This window comes from Lissotriton helveticus, chromosome 9 (genome assembly GCF_964261635.1).
Source record: "Lissotriton helveticus chromosome 9, aLisHel1.1, whole genome shotgun sequence".
Lineage (NCBI taxonomy): Eukaryota > Metazoa > Chordata > Amphibia > Caudata > Salamandridae > Lissotriton > Lissotriton helveticus.
The window spans coordinates 80,109,488-80,129,958 of NC_136070.1; the positions used below are offsets into that span (position 1 = coordinate 80,109,488).

Consider the following 20,471-nt stretch of genomic DNA (forward strand, 5'->3'; position numbering starts at 1 on the left):
CAATTTCCTATTTATTAAAGAAATAGTTTTCTCGGGAACATAACCATCTAATACTCGGTCCTCCAGGGGTGATGCCTCCGGTAGCTCCGTATCTTTAGGGACGTGAGTGGCGAGGGCATGCCTCACCTGCCGGTACCGGTAGTGTTCGTTATTATGTAAACTATACAATTCCTTGAGAGACTCGAATGGTAGCACCACATTTTTAGCCCATACATCTTTAATCAGAGTGATGCCAATATGGTCCCATTTGTAGAATCCCTTGGTTTTCCACAGACTACCCAGCTTCTCCGAGATCAGTAAAGGGGTGGCCAACGTTAGTCTGCCTTTCCAGCCTAAATATCCATTAGCCGCATGCCACACCTGTACCGCATGTGCAGTCGGGCCAGTCAGTGAAAACTTCCCGGGCCTAGAATACAGAGCCCTATCAATCATCCCACCAGGGGCCTGACCCCGGTCCATGGCATATCCCGGATCACCCTGAGGTCCGTAGACAATATTGTTTATAGCAGCCAACTGGAAGGCCCAGTAGTATTTCCTTAAATCCGGGAGTCCGATCCCCCCATCGTACCATGGGAGAGTTAGCTTTGCGAACGATATTCGGGGCTGACCATCCCACAGGAGCTGTCTCTGGAGAGACTCAATCCCCTTGAAATAAGAAGCCGGCACTGGGTCCATCGAATTCTGCAGAGCATACAAGAACCGGGGCAAAGCCATCATCTTAAAGAGAGTGGCTCTCCCGAGCAAGGACAGCGGAAGAGCCTTCCAGCGCTCCACATCTTTCTTACATCTGTTCAATGGGGAAATTAGGTTATTGGTGAATCGCAGTTGCGGAATCGAGCCTTATGTTGATACCTAAATACTTAAAGTCTGCAGTCTCAATCTGGATTGGGCACGACTGCGAGATAACAGGCGGGTCCCCCACGAGGACAAGGAGCACCGACTTTGCCCAGTTTATAGCTAATCCGGAGTACCTACCAAAAATAGTCAAGACATCACAAAAATGAAACAAGGATGTCTTGGGATTGGTGAGATAGAGTAAAACATCATCCGCATACAGCGAGATCTTATCTTCCCAGTCAGGCGACCATCGTATGCCACGTTTCTATCTATCTATCCCAACTGACCCAGGCCGCCAAAGGCTCCATAGCAAGCGCAAAAAGCAATGGGGATAACGGGCATCCTTGCCTTGTGCCCCTTTCTAACGGAAAATCACTTGACTTACAGTTGTTGACGACCACTCTAGCGAGGGGGTTCGCATATAATAGTCGGACCCATCCAATGAATTCTCCAGTATTAGGGGTGTCTTTCATAGATTCACATGCCTGAATCATTCCCCGTTGTCGGAGTGGGAGTCCCACGGTACATAAAAAAGCAATAATATGCCATAAATATGTAGTAACACCAATAGAAATGAACCTGGAAGTAAAGCAGCCAATGCTACAGTAGGCCAAAAACTTCCACATCTATGACTCTCCTAGTCATTATGTATAGTCCAAACTACAGCCAATCAGGCGCCAGCACCCACCAGAATGTTCTCCCCAGAGGCTCAGGCTCTCAGATTTTCTACCGCACGTCGTGTGAAAGGGAGTCTCCCTGAGCTCTGCTCAGTTTTCTTACTTCTAACTCCATTTGTTTCTACTTTTAAGTATGTCTTCTAAGAAATCTCTCTTTAGAGCCTGTGACTGCTGTGGTAAGCTTCGGCTTTTTGAAAAAGATCCACATAAAAAGTGTATCTATTGTCTCTACCCAGATCACCAGGCCTCTGACTGTAAGATCTGCAGAACCATGCCTCAAAAGACTCTCAGGGATAGAGAGGGTCGTTTGCTTCTGTGGTTGAAAAGGCTAAAGGATTCTTCTAATCCTGCTTCTGAGGTAGACAGCATTGCCTCTGGTTCTACTTCAGCCTCTAGGAAGAGGCCTGCGCCTGAAGGAATGTCATCTCCTAAGGCTAAGCTGACTAAAAAACAACCACCTTCTAAGGGACTGGATAAGCCTTCAACATCTAGGACTGTCCCCACTACCAAGGGCACTAAAAGTGCTGCTGTTTCCAAAAAAGGGACAATCCTCAAGTTTCCGCAGTCTTCTGAGAGGATTTTACCACAGACATCGTCTCCACCTACCACGATGCCCTCTTCAGCTTCCTCGTCGACGAGAACGACGACTACAGTGACATCGACGGTAACATTTTCCTCTCCTAAACCTGGTATGGTTATGTCATCGTCGACGACGTCTCCAACTATGGTATTTGTGTCTGTAAGACCTGTATCGTCGACGTCCGTTGTCGACGCCTCGTCGTCGACACCTCTAAAGGCTTTACCGTCGACAAAGAAGACTCCGTCAACGAGCTCGTCATCGGGCTCCACGCCGTCGACGAAGACTGTCCCGTCGACGAAGACTGTCCCGTCGACGAAGACTGTCCCGTCGACGAAGAGTGTCCCGTCGACGAAGAGTGTCCCGTCGACGAAGAGTGTCCCGTCGACGAAGAGTGTCCCGTCGACGAAGAGTGTCCCGTCGACGAAGGGTGTCCCGTCGACGAAGGGTGTCCCGTCGACGGCGAGTGTTCCGTCGACGGCGAGTGTTCCGTCGACGAAGAGTGTCCCGTCGACGAAGAGTGTCCCGTCGACGGTGAGTGTCCCGTCGACGGTGAGTGTTCCTTTGGCGAAAAATGTCCCGTCGAGAGAGGTGTTCCGTCTACGACAAGACAATCGGGAGGGGATCCTCCGACGACGCCGCAGTTGTCATCATGCACGGCACTACAAGTGTGGTCTCCGTCGACGGTGTTTTTAACGCCACGACAAGCATCAGGGCAAATGCGCGAAACAGCAATGCAGCTTTCACCCCTTTGTATTTCACCTCAAAAGGTGTCTTCTGAAGTGCCAGACCAACTTTTGGACTCTGAAAGTGAGGATGAGTTGGTCCAGAATACTTTTGGACAAGCTACTAGTCCATCGGAGTTGCATATTAAACTTCAAGAGGAGGAATGTATCAATACCAGTGAGTAATCCTGTTGCTCAAGTGCCTTTGGATTTAATATCCAACTTACAATATATGCTGGACGATTACTATCGGAGGTTCCCACCTTCAGAATCAACAGGTTCTGGGCCGGCAACTCCTACTTTGGAAACACCTCAACCCGTGATCCCACCGGTGTGTCCGCCTTCACACCCACAACCTACTCACGAAATAGATCCGCAATCTTCGGAAGATGAAGACCAACGGGAAGAGGGAGAAGTGGATGATTTATCGGAGTGGGAGGACTATCAGGTACAATCTCCTTCAACATCTCCTCAGACTGCGTCGGCCTCCCCTCCGGTGGATGTGGCTAATTTTCACTTATTGATGGAGCGTGCGACTGAACGCTTTCATATAAAGATGGAACATACGCAACAAGAATGTTTCTTATACGATTTCAAAGATCAGCCTAGACGACAGATAAGAACAATACCCATCGTGGAGTTCATCTGGAAGGAAGGTGTTAAGGTGATGTCAACCCCGGCTTCCATTCCTCCAGTCTTGCCACGAATTGATAAAAAGTATAAAGCTCCTGAAAAGACGCCTGCATGTCTAATTGGACAGGCAAAACTTGACTCAGTAATTGTCCAGGCTGCTCAGAAAAGAGCCAGAAATCCGTCCTCTGCAGTTACGGCGCCGCCGGATAGGGATGGCAGACGCCTTGACTCAATTGGAAAACGCGTCTCCACCATGGCTGCAACAACTGTTCGTGCTGCCAATGCATTGGCCATCTTAGGTCGGTACGACCGCCAAATGTGGTCGGACATCGCACCATTTATCGATCTCCTCCCTGAGCAATCCAAGTCTGAAGCACTCCAAATTCTCCAAGAGGGTCAAAGGATCTCTGAAGAGATGATCGATTCAGCTGTTGATGTTGCTTCTACGGGATTTTGTCAATTAGCAGGAGCTGCTGTTCTCCGTAGACAGGGATGGTTACGTTCCACTGCTTTCAGGCAAGAGGTTCAGAACAGAGTTTTAGACATGCCATTTGATGGCGAATATTTATTCGGCCCCAAGGTGGAGGAAGCTTTACAACTGATAAAAAAGGATACTGAAACAGCCAGATCCTTGGGCACTCTACAATTCCACAAGCCGCCCTTTCGAGGAGCGAGAGGACGAGGAACGTCCTTCAATAGAGGTGGATACCAACAACAACAACAATCCACATACCGACAAGGTAATCAGCGTTATCAGACACAGTGCTACCAGTCTTATGGGCAGAAAAGATCTCAATACACCCCAAACAGGGGTAAGACTAATTACCGCGGCAAAGACAAGCGACAATGAAACTTTTCACCTGCCACCACCATCTTTCCACCCTCACAATCGACTTGGCGGAAGAATATAAACATTTTACTCCAACTGGCAGTCTATAACAACAGACAAATGGGTCCTGGATATTGTGGCCAGGGGCCATGCCCTCGAATTCGAAAAATTCCCTCCAAATGTACCGCCAAGAGGACCGCCTCCAGCTCACCTGAAGGAGCTGCTTACCCAAATCAAAATGATGATACAAAAAGGAGCGATCGAGAGCAAGCGATCGAGAGCGTTCCTCAGAGGATGAGAGGAATAGGATTTTACTCCAGGTTCTTCCTGATAAGGAAGAAGAACGGGGAGTGGCGCCCGATCCTCGATCTTCGCGCTTTAAACAAATATCTAAGGAAATTGACATTCCGGATGCTGTCTCTTCAGGAAATATTGCATCTTCTAGCAGCAGGAGATTGCATGGTCACTTTAGATCTCCAGGATGCATATTTCCACATCCCCATTTTACCTCGCCACAGGAAATTCCTTCGCTTCAGGGTGGCTGGCAGGGACTACCAGTTCAAGGTTCTTCCTTTTGGACTGCGGTCAGCTCCAAGAGTATTTACAAAGGTGTTAGCTCCAGTGGCTGCACACCTCCGGCTGGAGGGAATACAAATTTTCCCATATCTGGACGACTGCCTTATAAAGGCCAGTTCTCACGAAACCGTTCAACACCACCTTCAACAGTGTCTGCACCTGTTTCAATCCCTAGGCCTGACAATCAATTTCAGCAAATCCCAATTACAATCGTCTCAAAGAAGAGCATTCTTAGGAGCGATTCTGGACACTCAAAAACTCAGAGCTTTCGTCTCCAAGGAGAGACAAATGAAGATAAGTCGGCTAGCACAAGATCTCATGCAAAGAAAGTCAGTTTCTGTCCGACTATACAAATCTTTTCTAGGGATGGCATCGGCTTGTATTCCATTACTTCCAAATTGCCGACTTCGAATGAGGCCGCTTCAGGAGGAACTAACCTTGCAGTGGCAGCAGGTTTCGGGCACTTTCGAGGACCTCATTCAAATCACGCCACTCATGAAGAAGTCTCTTCTTTGGTGGACACAGAGGTGTCATCTGAGTCAGGGTTGTGCGTTCCTTCAAGAAGCACCAAGTCTCACCATCACTACAGATGCATCCCTCGAGGGCTGGGGGGCTCATCTACAAGGCCTCACGATCAGCGGCAAATGGACTGCGCAACAGAAACTGTGGCACATCACCTGTTTGGAGCTGAGAGCCATTTTTCTTGCACTCAAGGCGTTTTGTGCCATCATTCAGGACACCAATGTGTTGATACGAACAGACAACACAACAAGCATGCACTACGTCAACAAACAAGGGGGAACTCGATCTCTTCTCCTGTCTCAAGAGGCGCAGGATTTATGGACATGGGCTCTTCACCACAATGTGCATTTGCAAGCAGTGCATGTTCCGGGGACGGAAAACGTCCTAGCGGACGCACTCAGCAGAACAACGATCACCACCCACGAATGGGAGCTTCACCAGGAGACAGTGGAACACATATTTCATCAGTGGGGTTGGCCAGATTTAGATCTATTTGCGACAAGTACCAACAGCAAATGCCAGAGCTTCGCAAGCTGGCACCCCCACAAGAATTCTCTGGGGAATGCGTTCTCCATCAATTGGTCTCTGACGTTTGCGTACGTTTTCCCACCGATTCCACTAGTCCCCAAGGTTCTGCGGAAGATGAAGAAAGAACCTTGCCGACTCATCCTGATTGCGCCCAGATGGCCACGCCAGTATTGGTTTACAGAACTCCTCCTACTGTCAGAGAGCAAGCCGATCCAGTTACATCCAATCCCGAACCTGCTCAGTATTCAGGAAGGTCAGGTCTTCCATCCGGACCCAGCATCGTTGAGATTAGCGGCCTGGCTCCTGAACACCGTGAGTTCGCACACCTGAACATTCCGGAAGACTGTAAAGAGGTGTTGGCCAAAGCTAGAGCGCCCGCTACCATCAAGACATACAGTCTGAAATGGAAACGCTTCTGTATCTGGTGCCGTTCAGCAGGGGTTCACCCTTTTTTGGCAACACCTGAGGAAATTCTTCCTTTTTTCCTGCAATTAGCACGAACAGGTCTGTCTCATGCTACTTTAAAGGTGTTTCTGGCTGCAATATCCAGATATCGACAGGATGGTTCCAATTCTCTGTACTCAGCACGAATTATCCAACAGTTCTTTAAAGGCCTCTTTCGTATGTTCCCTCCTGTACGCCGTCCGCCTCCTTCATGGCAGCTGAATGTGGTCCTAGGTCAACTAATGCGTCACCCATTCGAGCCCATCCATAGAGCTGACTTGAAGTTTCTTTTGTGGAAAGTATCACTGCTCTTAGCATTAACATCCGCCAGGAGGGTTAGTGATATCCAAGCTTTCACTGTGCATCATCCTTTCCTGCAATTCACAAGCGATTCTGTGATACTTCGCACAAATCCTAAATACATTCCGAAGGTACCTTCGGATTTCCACCTGAACGAACCTGTTGTTCTTAAATCGTTCTTTCCTGACCCGCAAACTCCTGCGGAAAGAGCTTTGCACTCGCTTGACATTAAAAGATGTCTTAAATTCTATCTGCAAAGAACGTCTACTGTACGCACTTCTGACCAGTTGTTCATTACCTACGGTGCGATTCGTAAGGGGCAGGCAGTATCAAAACAGACTATTGCAAGATGGACATCTGCTGCCATTGCCTTTTGCCATGCACAGGCTGGGAGACCTGTACCAGCTGCGCCCCGAGCGCACTCTACAAGAGCTGTCTCCTCATCTACGGCCTTATTTGCTGGAGTCCCTCTTCAGCAGATCTGCAAAGCGGCTACTTGGGCTAGTCGCCATACCTTTACCAGACATTACTGTCTAGAGTCGATCAGCGAGGCTGATACTTCTGTGGGTCGAGCTGTTCTACGGAATCTGTTTCATTAAGGTGAGCCTCTGTTTCCCACCTCCTTCTTTCTGCTGTCAGACGCTTCTTATATATTATGTTTTTCATATATTCCCATGATTGCATTATGTTATGCTTTATACTATATGTGTATTTTCACTTTGCATTGTTATTTGCATTAATAACTGACAAGCTTGATGTCATGGCGTCTGTTCAGCAAAAATATGTACTGCTAGCTACTCTGATTCAGGCATGTGAATCTATGAAAGACACCCCAAATACTGGAGAAGAACAATAGTTACTTACCTGTAATCTGTGGTTCTCCAGTATTGGTGTCTTTCATAGATTCACATGCAACCCGCCCACCTCCCCTCAGAGGCTTTTGGCTATTATGTTTACCTTCACTCCTTGCGAGAAAATCTGAGAGCCTGAGCCTCTGGGGAGAACATTCTGGTGGGTGCTGGCGCCTGATTGGCTGTAGTTTGGACTATACATAATGACTAGAAGAGTCATAGATGTGGAAGTTTTTTGCCTACTGTAGCATTGGCTGCTTTACTTCCTGGTTCATTTCTATTGGTGTTACTACATATTTATGGCATATTATTGCTTTTTTATGTACCGTGGGACTCCCACTCCGACGACGGGGAATGATTCAGGCATGTGAATCTATGAAAGACACCAATACTGGAGAACCACAGATTACAGGTAAGTAACTATTGTTCTTCACTCCCAACACCTAGCTTCGCCAACACCGCAAATAAATACTGCCATTCCACCCTATCAAAGGCCATCGTGGCGGCTAGGGCGGATAAAAATGTGACCATTTTGCCCTCCACTTGCCCCGACACTCCAGCATACCTGCCCCTCTGAGCTAACCATGTGGCCTGTACAGACAGGGGAAAGGAATTCTTGATCAAAATCCCAACCCCCCTAGAACCGGTGGTGAATCCAGCGTGTGCCACCAATTTATAGCCCCCTTTGTGGAGGGCCATACATTTATTACCAACTAGGTGTGTTTCCTGCAGCAAAGCTACGTCAGGGGAGTGTCTCCTTATAAGCTGGCTGACCATCCCTCTCTTGATTTTGTCACCCAACCCAATATAATGAGCAATTTTACTGCTACTCAGCTCACAATGAGCAATTGTACAGCTGCCCAGCTCACAACAGAGCAATTGTACCGCTGCACAGCTCACAAGAAGCAATTGTACAGCTGCCCAGCTCACAAAGGAGCAATTGTACCGCTGTACAGCTCACCAGAAGCAATAGTACAGCTGCCCAGCTCACAAAGGAGTAATTGTACCGCTGTACAGCTCACAATGAGCAATTGTACAGCTGCCCAGCTCACAAAGGAGCAATTGTACCGCTGCACAGCTTACAATAAGCAATTGTACAGCTGCCCAGCTCACAAAGGAGCAATTGTACCGCTGTACAGCTCACAAGTAGCAATTGTACAGCTGCTCAGTTCACAAAGGAGCAATTGTACTGCTGCACAGCTTACAAGAAGCAATTGTATCGCTGCACAGCTTACAAGAAGCAATTGTACCGCTGCACAGCTCACAAGGAGCAATTGTACCGCTGCATAGCTAGCAAGAAACGATGTCACCACTGCATACCTCACAATGAACGATTATAGGTCGCATGAACAATCGGGCCACTCTACTGCTTGCAAGGAACGAATAGGCCACCCTATGTATAGCCTACAGGGAAAGGTTCCAAGAAAGCTCATACTTAGCTGAGATTGTGTAACCTGGATTTGTAACCATGTTTTGCATACATGGCTCCCTGGCTGTTCCTCAACCCTGCAGGGTCATTGCAGTGTTTCTCCATCATCGACTCCAAAACACCGAATTGCTGCAGGCCTGTGCACACGTCAGAGTAAAGTGCAGAGTAAGATCTCCTTCTGTCAAGACGTAATCATTCGACAATCACTGCATAGTCGAACGAAAATAAAGACAACATTAACAATCTTGAGTGTTGTGTTCTTTTACTGCCGAGCGGTTGCCCAGCGAACACGTGTTTCGTCTGGGGAAGTACCCCAAGACTTCTTCAGGGCCATGAGGCAATGCCAAGAAGGTATCTTGATACTCAATGCTGGTTGTACTTCCGTCCCAGATTGTCGAAAGGAATAAATGTAATCCGAGGAATCAAGGATCCTGAGTGTGGGTCCCTGTGGTGGCGCCAAATGTGTGCTTCACTCCAAACCGGTTATAATTCCGTCCCGGCAATGTGTGAGAGCTTAGGGTTCATGGAGTGGCAAAAGGTCCTGAATGAAGACCATCTGAAATAGCCACTTCAGGACAATTCTGACCCAGCGAGTACGCTGATTGCCATCGACGAACGCCAACGAATGGGACCCCTTTTGGATTGGTCTTCATTCAGGACCTTTTGCCACTTCATGAACCCTCAGCTCTCACACATAGCCAGGAGGGAATTATAACCGGTTTGGAGTGTAGCACACATTTGGCACCGCCACAGGGACCTTGATTCCTGAGGATTACATCTATTCCTTTCGACAAGCCGGGACGGAAGTACAACCGGCTTAGAGTATCAAGATACCTTCCTGGCATTGCCTCATAGCCCTGAAGAAGTCTTGGGGTGCTTCCCCAGACAAAACACGTGTTGGCTGGGCAACCGTTCGGCAGTAAAAGAAGAACACAACATTCAAGATTGTTCATGTTGTCTTTATTTTCTTTCGACTATGCAGTGATTGTTGAATTATTAAGTCTTGAAAGCTTACTCTGCACTTTACTTTGACGTATGCACAGGCCTGCAGCAATTCTGTGAGACCTCGGTCCAGTTTTCAAGGGGTTCAGGGTGGTTCCCCTTCATGTTAGCACCGTCTCCCACACCTCAAATCCCAATAGACACACACACCTGTTGTAGGCGCCTACTCGAAACCACATATGCTCTAAAACCCTGCCCTTTTGCTCGCCTCCTCAACACAGGCCGTGCTCTATCACTTATTGGTACTCCGCTCGCCTTGGATATACAAGCCTGCACAGACGGGTTTTAAGTGGCATGCACCGTATTGCTGCTGGGACATGAGGCCCTACCCAGGCAGTTTCCATGAACCGCTGCTCTGATTTTCCTATTGATGTTTGTTCCATCCATACATTGGACTTTCCCTCGGGCCTGATGCTTTATTTTCCGTCTTCTGGCTATGCCTCTTTTACTTTTTCGTCTGCGTTACTGGAAAGGTAATTAGACCTGTTAAGAATGCCATATTGAGTATATGGGGAATGGAGAAAAGTAGTTTTAATGGCATGTGAGACCGGAAGTCCAGACCCCCGAGAGCATCTGCTTCCGGTCTGCCTCCACATCTGAGAAGAGCCTGCGTTAACAGCAGTGCGACATGTAACTGCCCTCTCCTGCTCCAATGCGTACGCGCCACGCCATTGTAGAAGAGTCTCCCAGAGAAGTGTGGCTCAATGGTTAGAGCGGTAGACCCTGATGCAGAGGTCTAGCCCGGGACCAGGGTTCAATTCCCCGCCTCGGTGGGTCTTGGGCTCAAAAATTCCACGGACCTGATAATTCTTGCCTCGGTGCCTATTCCAATCATGGAGTCTCACTCTGCAACTCTGGGCAATAGCTTGCTTAATCTCCACAACGGCCCCCACAACGCTAAGGATGCCTGGCCTCCACCTTGGAGGTGCCCAGGAGTGGACACCTCACAGGGAAAGCCAGGATGGGTTCCACAGCGGTATTCGTACAAGCGCCTTGAGACCCTTGCGGGTGAGTAGTGCGCTATACCAGTGTCAATTTACATTTACAACAGAGGGTCCTTGTTCCCCTCATCTGAAGGGGGTCCTGTCTCACACAGCATCCCACATCCCCCCCCCCCCCCCGAAGGGGATCCTGTCTCACTCAGCATCCCAAATCGCTCTGAAGGGAACCCTGTCTCACTAAGTAGACCACAACCCTCAGAAGGGGGTCCTGTCTCACTCAGCAACCCACATCTCTTCGAAGGAAACCCTGTCTCACTCAGCATCTCACAACCCTCCGAAAGGAAACCCTGTTCACTCAGCATCTCACAACCCTCCGAAAGGAAACCCTGTTCACTCAGCATCTCACAACCCTCCGAAAGGAAACCCTGTCTCACTCAGCATCTCACAACCCTCCGAAAGGAAACCCTGTTCACTCAGCATCTCACAACCCTCCGAAGCGAGCCCTGTCTCACTCAGCATCCCACAACCCTCCGAAGCGAGCCCTGTCTCACTCAGCATCCCACATCCCTTCGAATGAAACCCTGTCTCACTCAGCATCCCTCCGAAGGGAACCCTGTCTCACACAGCATTCCATATCCCCCTGAAGCGAGCCCTGTCTCACTCAGCATCCCACATCCCTCCGAAGGGAACCCTGTCTCACACAGCATTCCACACCCCCCTGAAGCGAGCCCTGTCTCACTCAGCATCCCACATCCCTCCGAAGGGAACCCTGTCTCACACAGCATTCCACATCCCCCTGAAGCGAGGCCTGTCTTACTCAGCACTCCACATCCCTCTGAAGAGAACCAATCTTATTCAGCATCCCACATCCCTTCAAAGGGAATCATTTCTCACTCAGCATTCCACATCCCCCCCGAAGCGAGCCCCATCTCACTCAGCATCCCACATCCCTCAGAAGGGAGTTCTGTCTTACTCAGCATCCCACATCCATCCGAAGGGAACCCTGACTCATTTAGCATCCCACATCCCTCCAAAGGGAACCCTGTCTCACACAGCATTCCACATCCCCCTGAAGCGAGCCCTTTCTCGCTCGGCATCCCACATCCCTCCGAAGGGAGCCCTGTCTCACTCAGCATCCCACATCCCTTCGAAGGGGGTCTTGTCTTACTCCGCATCCCACATCCCTCCGAAGGGAGCCCTGTCTCATTCAGCATCCCACATCCCTCCGAAGGGGGTATTGTCTTACTCAGCATCCCACATCCCTCCAATTGGAGCCCCATCTCATTCAGCATCCCACATCCCTCCGAAGTGGGTCTTGTCTTACTCAGCATCCCACATCCCTCCGAAGGGAGTCCCATCTCATCATTCAGCATCCCACATCCCTCCGAAAGGGGTCTTGTCTTACTCAGCATCCCACATCCCTCCGAAGGGAGCCCCATCTCATCATTCAGCATCCCACATCATGTCTCTTTTCTTACTACAAGCATGCATTCTCACACCTTGCTACCACTGCCTCCTCTCCACTCAATCGTTAACACAGTTTTTGTGTACAACACCGGTCTCCCTTGCGTTCCCCTCCACAAGGTTCTGCTCCTTTCTCCTACAGCTCTGCTCATGTCCTTTCCACCATAACAGTTGCAGCTCTTCCTCCTCATTGAAGGATGGAGGGTGGGTGGTGCATCACCTCCCTCCTCATAGCACCCACCCATCTGCTCACCCTGCAGAACCAACAGTATCCCAGTTAGGCGGAAGGGAGCCGCCTACCTCTTGTAGGCATTCGTCTTCCTACAGTCCTTAAGCGACTGCGGGGCAGAGGAGTGGTCTTTGTGCGGCTTCGTCTGGTGGTCTGCACTCTCAGACCCGGTGTGGCACTGAATCCATCCTGGAGGCGGGGAGCAGGAAGAGAGGGGTTCAATGCAGTGTTGACCTCTTCATCAGTGGCCTTGGATCATGCACCCCACCAGCCTCACTCCCTTCGCCAGAGGAGATGCCCATAGTTTCAACTAGAGGTGGGAGGAAGGAAGGACGTGCAAGCGAGCAAGGGCCGTTCCTAAACAACCTAAAAAAGAACAACTCTTTCACCAGCCAGCCAGGGAGCTCCACTCCTCCACCCTGGCCCGCATCCCCCGAAGCCGCTACGTTCCTTCTCCTACCTCGCCGGAAAGTCGTCAAACGACCTCCCCCTCTCTGGAGGACTCCAGAAGTACCCCAAAACCTGGCTCTTCGACCACCACAGCCACCTGACCGAGGCTCGCAGAACCCCATCGCCTGGAGACCCCCCGGGGTGACAAGTTACAAGACTCTATGATTGATTGATTGAACTCTTGAGCTTGCATCCTCCATAAGAAAATGTAAAATATATCCATGCCTGTTAGAACCGGGGTCTCTAGTTGGCAGGGGTATGCACCCTAGTCCAAGTAGGGACCACCGCTTCCGACCTGGTAGCTTGGCGCAGAGCAGCAAAGGCGTAACTTCAGAGGCAATGTGTAAAGTATTTGTGCAACACACAACGACGATGACACAGTAAAAACACTCACAAAAGGAAGACCACACCAGTTTTGTATAAGAATAAGAATTTCTTTATCTAAACATTATGCGAGAACCAAAAGCAGGTAAATCCAGCTCCAGGCAAGATCAATAATGAAAAGGAGTCCAGTTTCCGAGCAAGATCAATAATCAATAAGAATGAATCCAGTTCCCAGGCCTGATCAAATCACCAAAAGCTCATGTGTGCCAAGGGCTCCTGCTGGTAATGTCTTTCTCACAGTGTCCTTGGATGGCAAAAGTTCACTTGAGGTAGGTTCTTATGGTCAAAATTCACTGTGGGAAGGTTCTTAGGCCAAAGTTCCCTTGCAGCGTAATAAGTGTGCCTCTCATAGAAATGATGCTCCCAGCGTAGGAAGTGCGGCTGCCCAGGCGCTGCTGGTAATGCTAAAAAATGCCCCAGTGTCAATTACCAAGTAATTATGCCCCCGTAGGCCGGTCAGTGAAGGACGGTTCCCAGCCAAGCACAAAGCTCACACTCCAGGTACCCGGCCAACCCGCACCCCGCCCCCTCGCAGTAGCATGGTTGCACTGAGGCGTTACCTGGGGTGGTGGTTGCGGGTGCGAGGCACCTCTCCCCCTGGGGCCTCGGGCTCAGCAGGCGATGCACAGGTGGGGGTCACGGCCACACAGCGCTCCTTTAGCCCAGCGCTTAACAGTGCCTCCAAGTCTGGGGCAACGACGGAGCCTCCTGCCACACAGCGCTTCGCTTCTCAGCGCTACACAGCGCGCTCCGGTCCCAGTGGCGGTGACCTCAGGGCCAGTTTCAGTGGGCTTGCGCCAGAAGCAGAGGCAATCACAGAGCCCTGGGAGGATCACGAGGCAAGCAGTGCTGAGGGCAGGCACAGCGTTGCAGGGCAAATCTTGAGAGTGTTGTTGCTGTTCCAAAGGGCAGTCTTTAAAACGTTGTGGTCCAAGGACAGGTAGTTTCCTTTAGCTTAAAAAGGGTGCAGTCCCAAAAAGGCAATCTTTAAAAGGTTGAAGACTCTTTAAAATGCTGTTCAAAGAAAAGTAGTTCCTTTGGGATGTTGTGGAGACACTCTGGTGGTGATGTTGCAGTCTCCCATGCAGGGCAGGATCAGCAGACAGTAGGGCAGCTCAGCAGGTTGTGGGGCAGCAGTTCCTTGGAGCAGTCAGCCTCCTTCCCAGTGGCAATCCTCTTGCACAGCAGTCCTCACTCCAGCAGGGATTCTTCCAGGTCCAGCAGTGTAACAAGAATGTGAGGCCAGGACCCTCCCTTATATATCTTTCAGTCTAAGGGCTAGAAAGTGGTAGAAGTCTCTGGAAGGGTCTGGGGGCAGGGGCTTCTGGAAGAGTCCAGGGAGTTCTGGTATGTTCCCTGCCTTCCCTGACCTAGCTGTCAAAGTGACGAGAGACAGGCCGTTAAGGCTACAGTGGACAGCCCATCACCGCTCATCCCAGGGAAGAAGGTGTGAATCACCACTCCCAACTCCCAACCCAGGCAGGCAATCAGTATGCAGAGGGGAGGGGGGAGTCTGCAGAGCCTAATCTAAGTGTAGGCAGGAAAAGGTCCCCTTTATAAAAGTGGGATCCCTAGCGTAGTAATGCCCAAACCCTATATATCATTGGAAAGGGATTCCCGCCCCGAGTCAAACAAGACCAAACATGATAGACTTATTAGGTCCCTGTCAGAAGTTATTCCATAAGGGGAGGTTCCCAATGTTAGCCTATGGAGGATTAAACCTTACTGCGGTAGCAGTGGCTTGTGGCAGATATGCCAGCCTCACAAGGTTTTAGGGAAGAGCACCTGCACCTCAGCACTGTTTAGCAGTGGTGAGGCGCCCAGAGTCCTAAGTCCAACAAAATATAGGATAAAAATGGGAGGCAAAAAGGGCAAAAATGTAGGGGAGACCACCCTAAGGCTGACAGGTCTAACAATGCCCCAACCAAAAGAATGTGTGTGGTGGGTCCTTCTCCCCCAAGAAGATATGTTGCACAGCTCCCAATCCAAGCTACTACCTGGACACCTCATTTTAGTGCCCATGGAGCACACCTATGGAACAACATGATGGGTGACATGAAATTCACCGCTGACACTTGATATTCCGCAGCCTTAATATCCCCCCGTACAAGCACACATTCTGGTCGTGAGACAGTGTATACCAATCCTCCAGATAAAGTCTCTACTTGGTCTCAGACTGTTCTCCCCTAGACAGGTTTAACTTTTAAGGCAAATTACACAAAAGATAAGGTGCACTTCTCTGAACTGACCTGGGAGAGCAATTCTAATGCACTTTCTGCTGGCGCGGTAACGTACGACTCTTCAGAGTTCGACTAACTTAGAAGAATGTATTACTCACCGCCCTAAAGCTCTATGACTTCAGTTTACACACGCGATCTCCCCAGATGCATTGCCTTTTTCTAGACCTTTTTCTGTTGGTTTTTAAATTGTGTGTGCCTTACAACTGCTAAACAGGAGTAAAGTGCCTATGCTCCCCTATAAACATGGTTAACTTGGTTTAACTCTGATTGACAAATGTAAGTTGCCTATAAATCTCTTGTTATGTTATGTTATGTTAATGGTGCTTGTAAAGCGCTAACAATCATCCTGAGCTAGGATATCACGGCGCTGTAATGGCAGTAGTGAATGTCAGTGATAGGCAGATAATAGGATCCATGGTTTAATCAGGCTTGGGGAAGAGAAATGTTTTTAGTTGCTTCCTGAAGGACAGGTAGCAGTCTGTTAGTCTAAGATTCACGGGCAGCTCATTCCAACTGGTCGCTGCCAGGTGAGAAAAGGCCCTTCCACCCATCCTTGTATAAATCTCTTGTAAAATGTGTAGGAAATACATCCATGTAAATGGAACTTGTGGACAGCATCCTTTCTGCTGCTGACACAGAAAAGTGATGGGGGCAGACAACAGCATTGCAGGCGCCGTCATACATACAGCAGGCACAGCACATGCCGGACTACTAAACGTTCAACTCAAAAAGGTTACAGCACAGGCAGTAGCAAGTGCCAGCTTCCCTCACACACTCAGAACTGGTGCAACACAGGAACACAGGAATCAGCAATGTATGTTACGCCCACAGAGCGCAACTGGTATAGTAGAACCAGAGGCAATACAAGGATCTGCAGATACCTAGGGTTAGATGAGTAACAGGGCAAGCTTCTCTCACACATGGAACAGGTACAACAAAAGGCAGCAGTGCAAGCCTCCCTGATATAGACAAAGCACAATACACACATATGAAGTACAGAAGACTGAAGCTGGCGAAGCTTTCTGCAGCGGGCCGCAACAGTTCGGGCTTACGCACGCACACCCTCATACTCGCTCAATAGCAAATCCTGGATCAGTGCAGAACTCCCACAAATACGCAGTCTACATACAGGCGAGCTGTCTACCTATACCTTAAGTACAGTACAGGAAGCACTTTTTGTATATATATTAAACATATGCAGCACTGCAAGTATCAGAGCAAGTTCTCTCACTCAGAACAAACAGTACTGGTAAAAGCAGCGCAAGCCTCACCCACAGACAACAGAAACAGCTCTTGCAGCAGCTCTGCAGCAGCTCTTCATAAAACATTGACAGCACAGAGTAGCAACAGTGCAAGCCTCTCACAATCGGCAGGAACAGCTTACACCTCAGAACAGAGTTCCTAACTCTCTAAACATTGATGGCACAGAGTAGCCTCAGTGCAAGCCTCTCTCACACGCGAGAGGTACAGCATAGGTTGCTGCAGTACTGAGGTTTTAACTCTCTAAACTCCGACAGAACGAAGTAACCTTGAGTACAAGTCTCCTTTACACTCCAGAGAGGTACAGCCTATACCACAGTACAGAGTTTCTAACTCGCTAAACATTGAGAGCACAGAGTACCCACAGTGCAAGCCTCTCTCACACACGAGAGGTACAGCATAGGCTGCTGCGGAACAGTTCCTAACTCACTAAGCATTGACATCAGACAGCACATAGTAACTGTAGTGCAAGCCTCCCTCGCACACAAGAGGTACAGCATAGCCCGCTGCAGTACAGAGTTCCTAACTCACTAAACATTGACAGCACAGAGTAATATGCAAGTAATATGCAAGACTTTATTGCATAGAGTATTACAGAGGCAGGGCACGCGGCCTGGGGGTAGGACATGAGCACATAGGGGTAAGCACCAGGTCTAGAGAGGGTGAGTTAGTGGCAGGGAATTAGGTAGAGAGTAGGGGTTTAGAATGGGATATGACCTTTCAAGGTTTAGAACAGGAATGGAGGGCTGGAACAGGCGGGCCTATGGAGGATGCTGTGTAGGGTGGCGCCCTTGGTCCTGCAAGCTCACCATGCTGCTCTGTCCCTATCACTGACTGCAGCCACCTGACCTGGAAGAGGCGGCGCCATCACAACCAGAAACAAGGCCGGGTCAGTAGCAGCCGCTGCTGAGGCAGATCGAGCGCCTCGTTGTCTACCTTCCAGGCCCGCTTGGCGAGGACCTGTAGCTCATGGATCCTACTCGCACTCTGGTGGGATAGAACGCCTCACTGCAGGCATGCACTAGGCCCGTTGGTGGCATTGGGTCATTGAACCATAGGCATGGGGTGGCAACATGTGCTGAACCTCTGCTGTTCAGGAACTCTCTACTGTCAGGCTAGATGATTGGTCCTCGGTGAGGTTAACCTCACCAAGCAACAACGGACTGGAGAGGAGGGACAAGTAGTCCACCAGGACCCGATTACAGAATAGGCACGCAGTCCCAGTCTGCGGTATTTGCGTGACGCACACCAACACAGTGCGCCATAGTAGAGAGTTTACCAGGGCCTTTGGCTCAGATTTGGCAAGTATCTGCCATCATCTCTTCCCAATATCTATTTTCTTCTGGCTGATGGCCCACTTTGGATGCTTTTGGTCCTTGGAATGCAGGGAAGGGCCAACCTGTGCATGTTAAGCAGACCTGGTGCATGTCTCAAGAAGGGGTTCATTATGGAAGTAGAGAAGCCGCTGGTGGCGTGACTGCTGCCTTAAGAGCCGTAGCACGGGTAGCCACCCTTTAGCTCAGTGTGTTGATTTAAAACTGATGGCATATCCGTGGTTGTTTTTTTTCCTAGAGAATGTTTTACGGGTGAAGAATGGTTGGCTAGCTGGCGGTCTGCTGACTGGCGGATCTGCTCTTCGGTTCATCGCTGGCTTCAGCGTTTGATTAAGTGGTGGACCGTGGTACGGATTGCGGAGACCTTGAGTTGGCATGCAGTATATATCGTTGGGTTCTGCAGTCATGCTTGAACACTACACGTGATTTCTCAGAAGCCGGCCTTGGAGCACTCTTGCTTCATACGCAGCATTACCTGAGATGCATTTCATATGGGGTCTTCCTTACAACACAGCGCTTTGTACATATGTCTTCAAATGTTGGTGGTTAACTACAACTGTAATTCAAGAATTCCATTAGTATAAGGTAAATGATGTAACATAATTAGAGATACACTGTTTCCCCCCAAGAGTATGTTTGTAGATCAATTACATATTTAAGTAATCTGAGTGCAGCTAGCTGCTTTCTTCCTGTTGTATTATTTTATGATGATATTGATAATGTACCTGGTGTTTGTAAAGTGGGACCATAGCTGGGAGACCAATGGAACGCTGAACAGTAGGCACGAGCCCTACAATACGACACGGCACAGTCGTTTACCAAGAGGCACCAAGTCTCGTTTCTGGAAACGTTTTAGAACCCTGGCCAGTTGTCGCAAATGAGGGTCGTTTGCTATACGCTTTAAGATACATGGACATGGTCTATTTTCCTTTATCAAGATAGGATGTATTCCTTTAAGAACCCATTGAATATGAATTTACAATATTGATGAAGCATTCTAATACCGCCAACTGTTAATAAGGTATCAGTTCACACACAGTGATTGCATCTTTGAGTTAAAATACTGGAGCTGTCTTAAGCTTTTGGTTTCAGAGGCCTTTACCCCTGATCTATCATACAAGTTGTGTGAGGTTTGGTCTCCTAAAATTTCTGGTAAGCATAGTAATTAGTGAGTGAACAGTAACTGCATCATCCTGTACTCTTCTTCGAGTCCCCTTGCTGGCAGATTTGACATTTATCCCAACATATCTTTCTCTACTTATTTTGATTGGATGGTAAATTGTTATTTTACTCTAGGGCCCATTCCGGAGCTATACTAGAAGAATACTTCTCGGGCCGATTATAGATTTGCCATTTACTTTACTATGCGGTGACGAGCCACTCTGATTGTTTTGCTGAATGTTACAGGAAATATATTGCACTATATGAGAAACTGAACTAGCGGGGCCCACTCCCGGTACCTGATCTTGAGTGTTTACTCCTTGTTGTTTTACAATGTTGACCTCAACTGTACTGAGTTTATTTCATGCTTTTGCCTCTGTGTACAGCGCTCTGATACCCGCATGGGTCATGTTTGCGCTTTATAAATCATTTCAAATAAATAAAATTATTTAAGGTAGCATTTCCATCTAGCTACATTCATAGGTGCACTCCTGTATATTGCTTTGCACTAGTCGTATCACATACCTTGTAGAAATACCTTGTTTATCCAAGGATGTGAGTACAGGTCATATGAAATATGCCACAGTCGTCATCTGAGGTAGTGTCATAATAAACCTTGTGGGAAAAGGCCAAGACATGTGTAAATGTTGGGTGATACAACTCTTACCCTTTTGTATTTATTTTTTATTCAATTCATTTGTCATTAGAGCAATCCTTTTTCCAACAGGAAAATGTTATTGAAAAAGAAAATTAAATGTTCTACACAGTTTTCTAGTTGCTGTAAACCAAAAGTTGGAAGTAATGTTCATAATTGTTTCTAAAAGTCAAGGGCTTTTCAGCTGCTCTCTGCAGTGCTCAAGTAACAATGGGGTACTAACTGCTCATAGATTTTTCAAGTTTATTTACCTTTTAAAAGAAGAAAAGTTTAATCAAACCCACGGGAATGGTTAATGCGGGCAGATGTATTTGTTATTTTGCTTTGAGATGAATAAGCTTTTAAGAAGGAAATCAGAAGAACTCCTTGTGCTTAATTCACTGAAATACTTCTGTTCCTCCCTATTATGGAAACTCCTTTAAG

General features: G+C 48.6%; 1 protein-coding gene across 4 annotated transcripts in view; it reads left to right on the forward strand.

Moving 5' to 3' along the window:
- Positions 1 to 20,471, forward strand: part of FUT8 (fucosyltransferase 8) — a 733,753-nt gene that overhangs the window by 408,740 nt on the left and 304,542 nt on the right. The gene's annotated exons all lie outside the window — the stretch shown is intronic.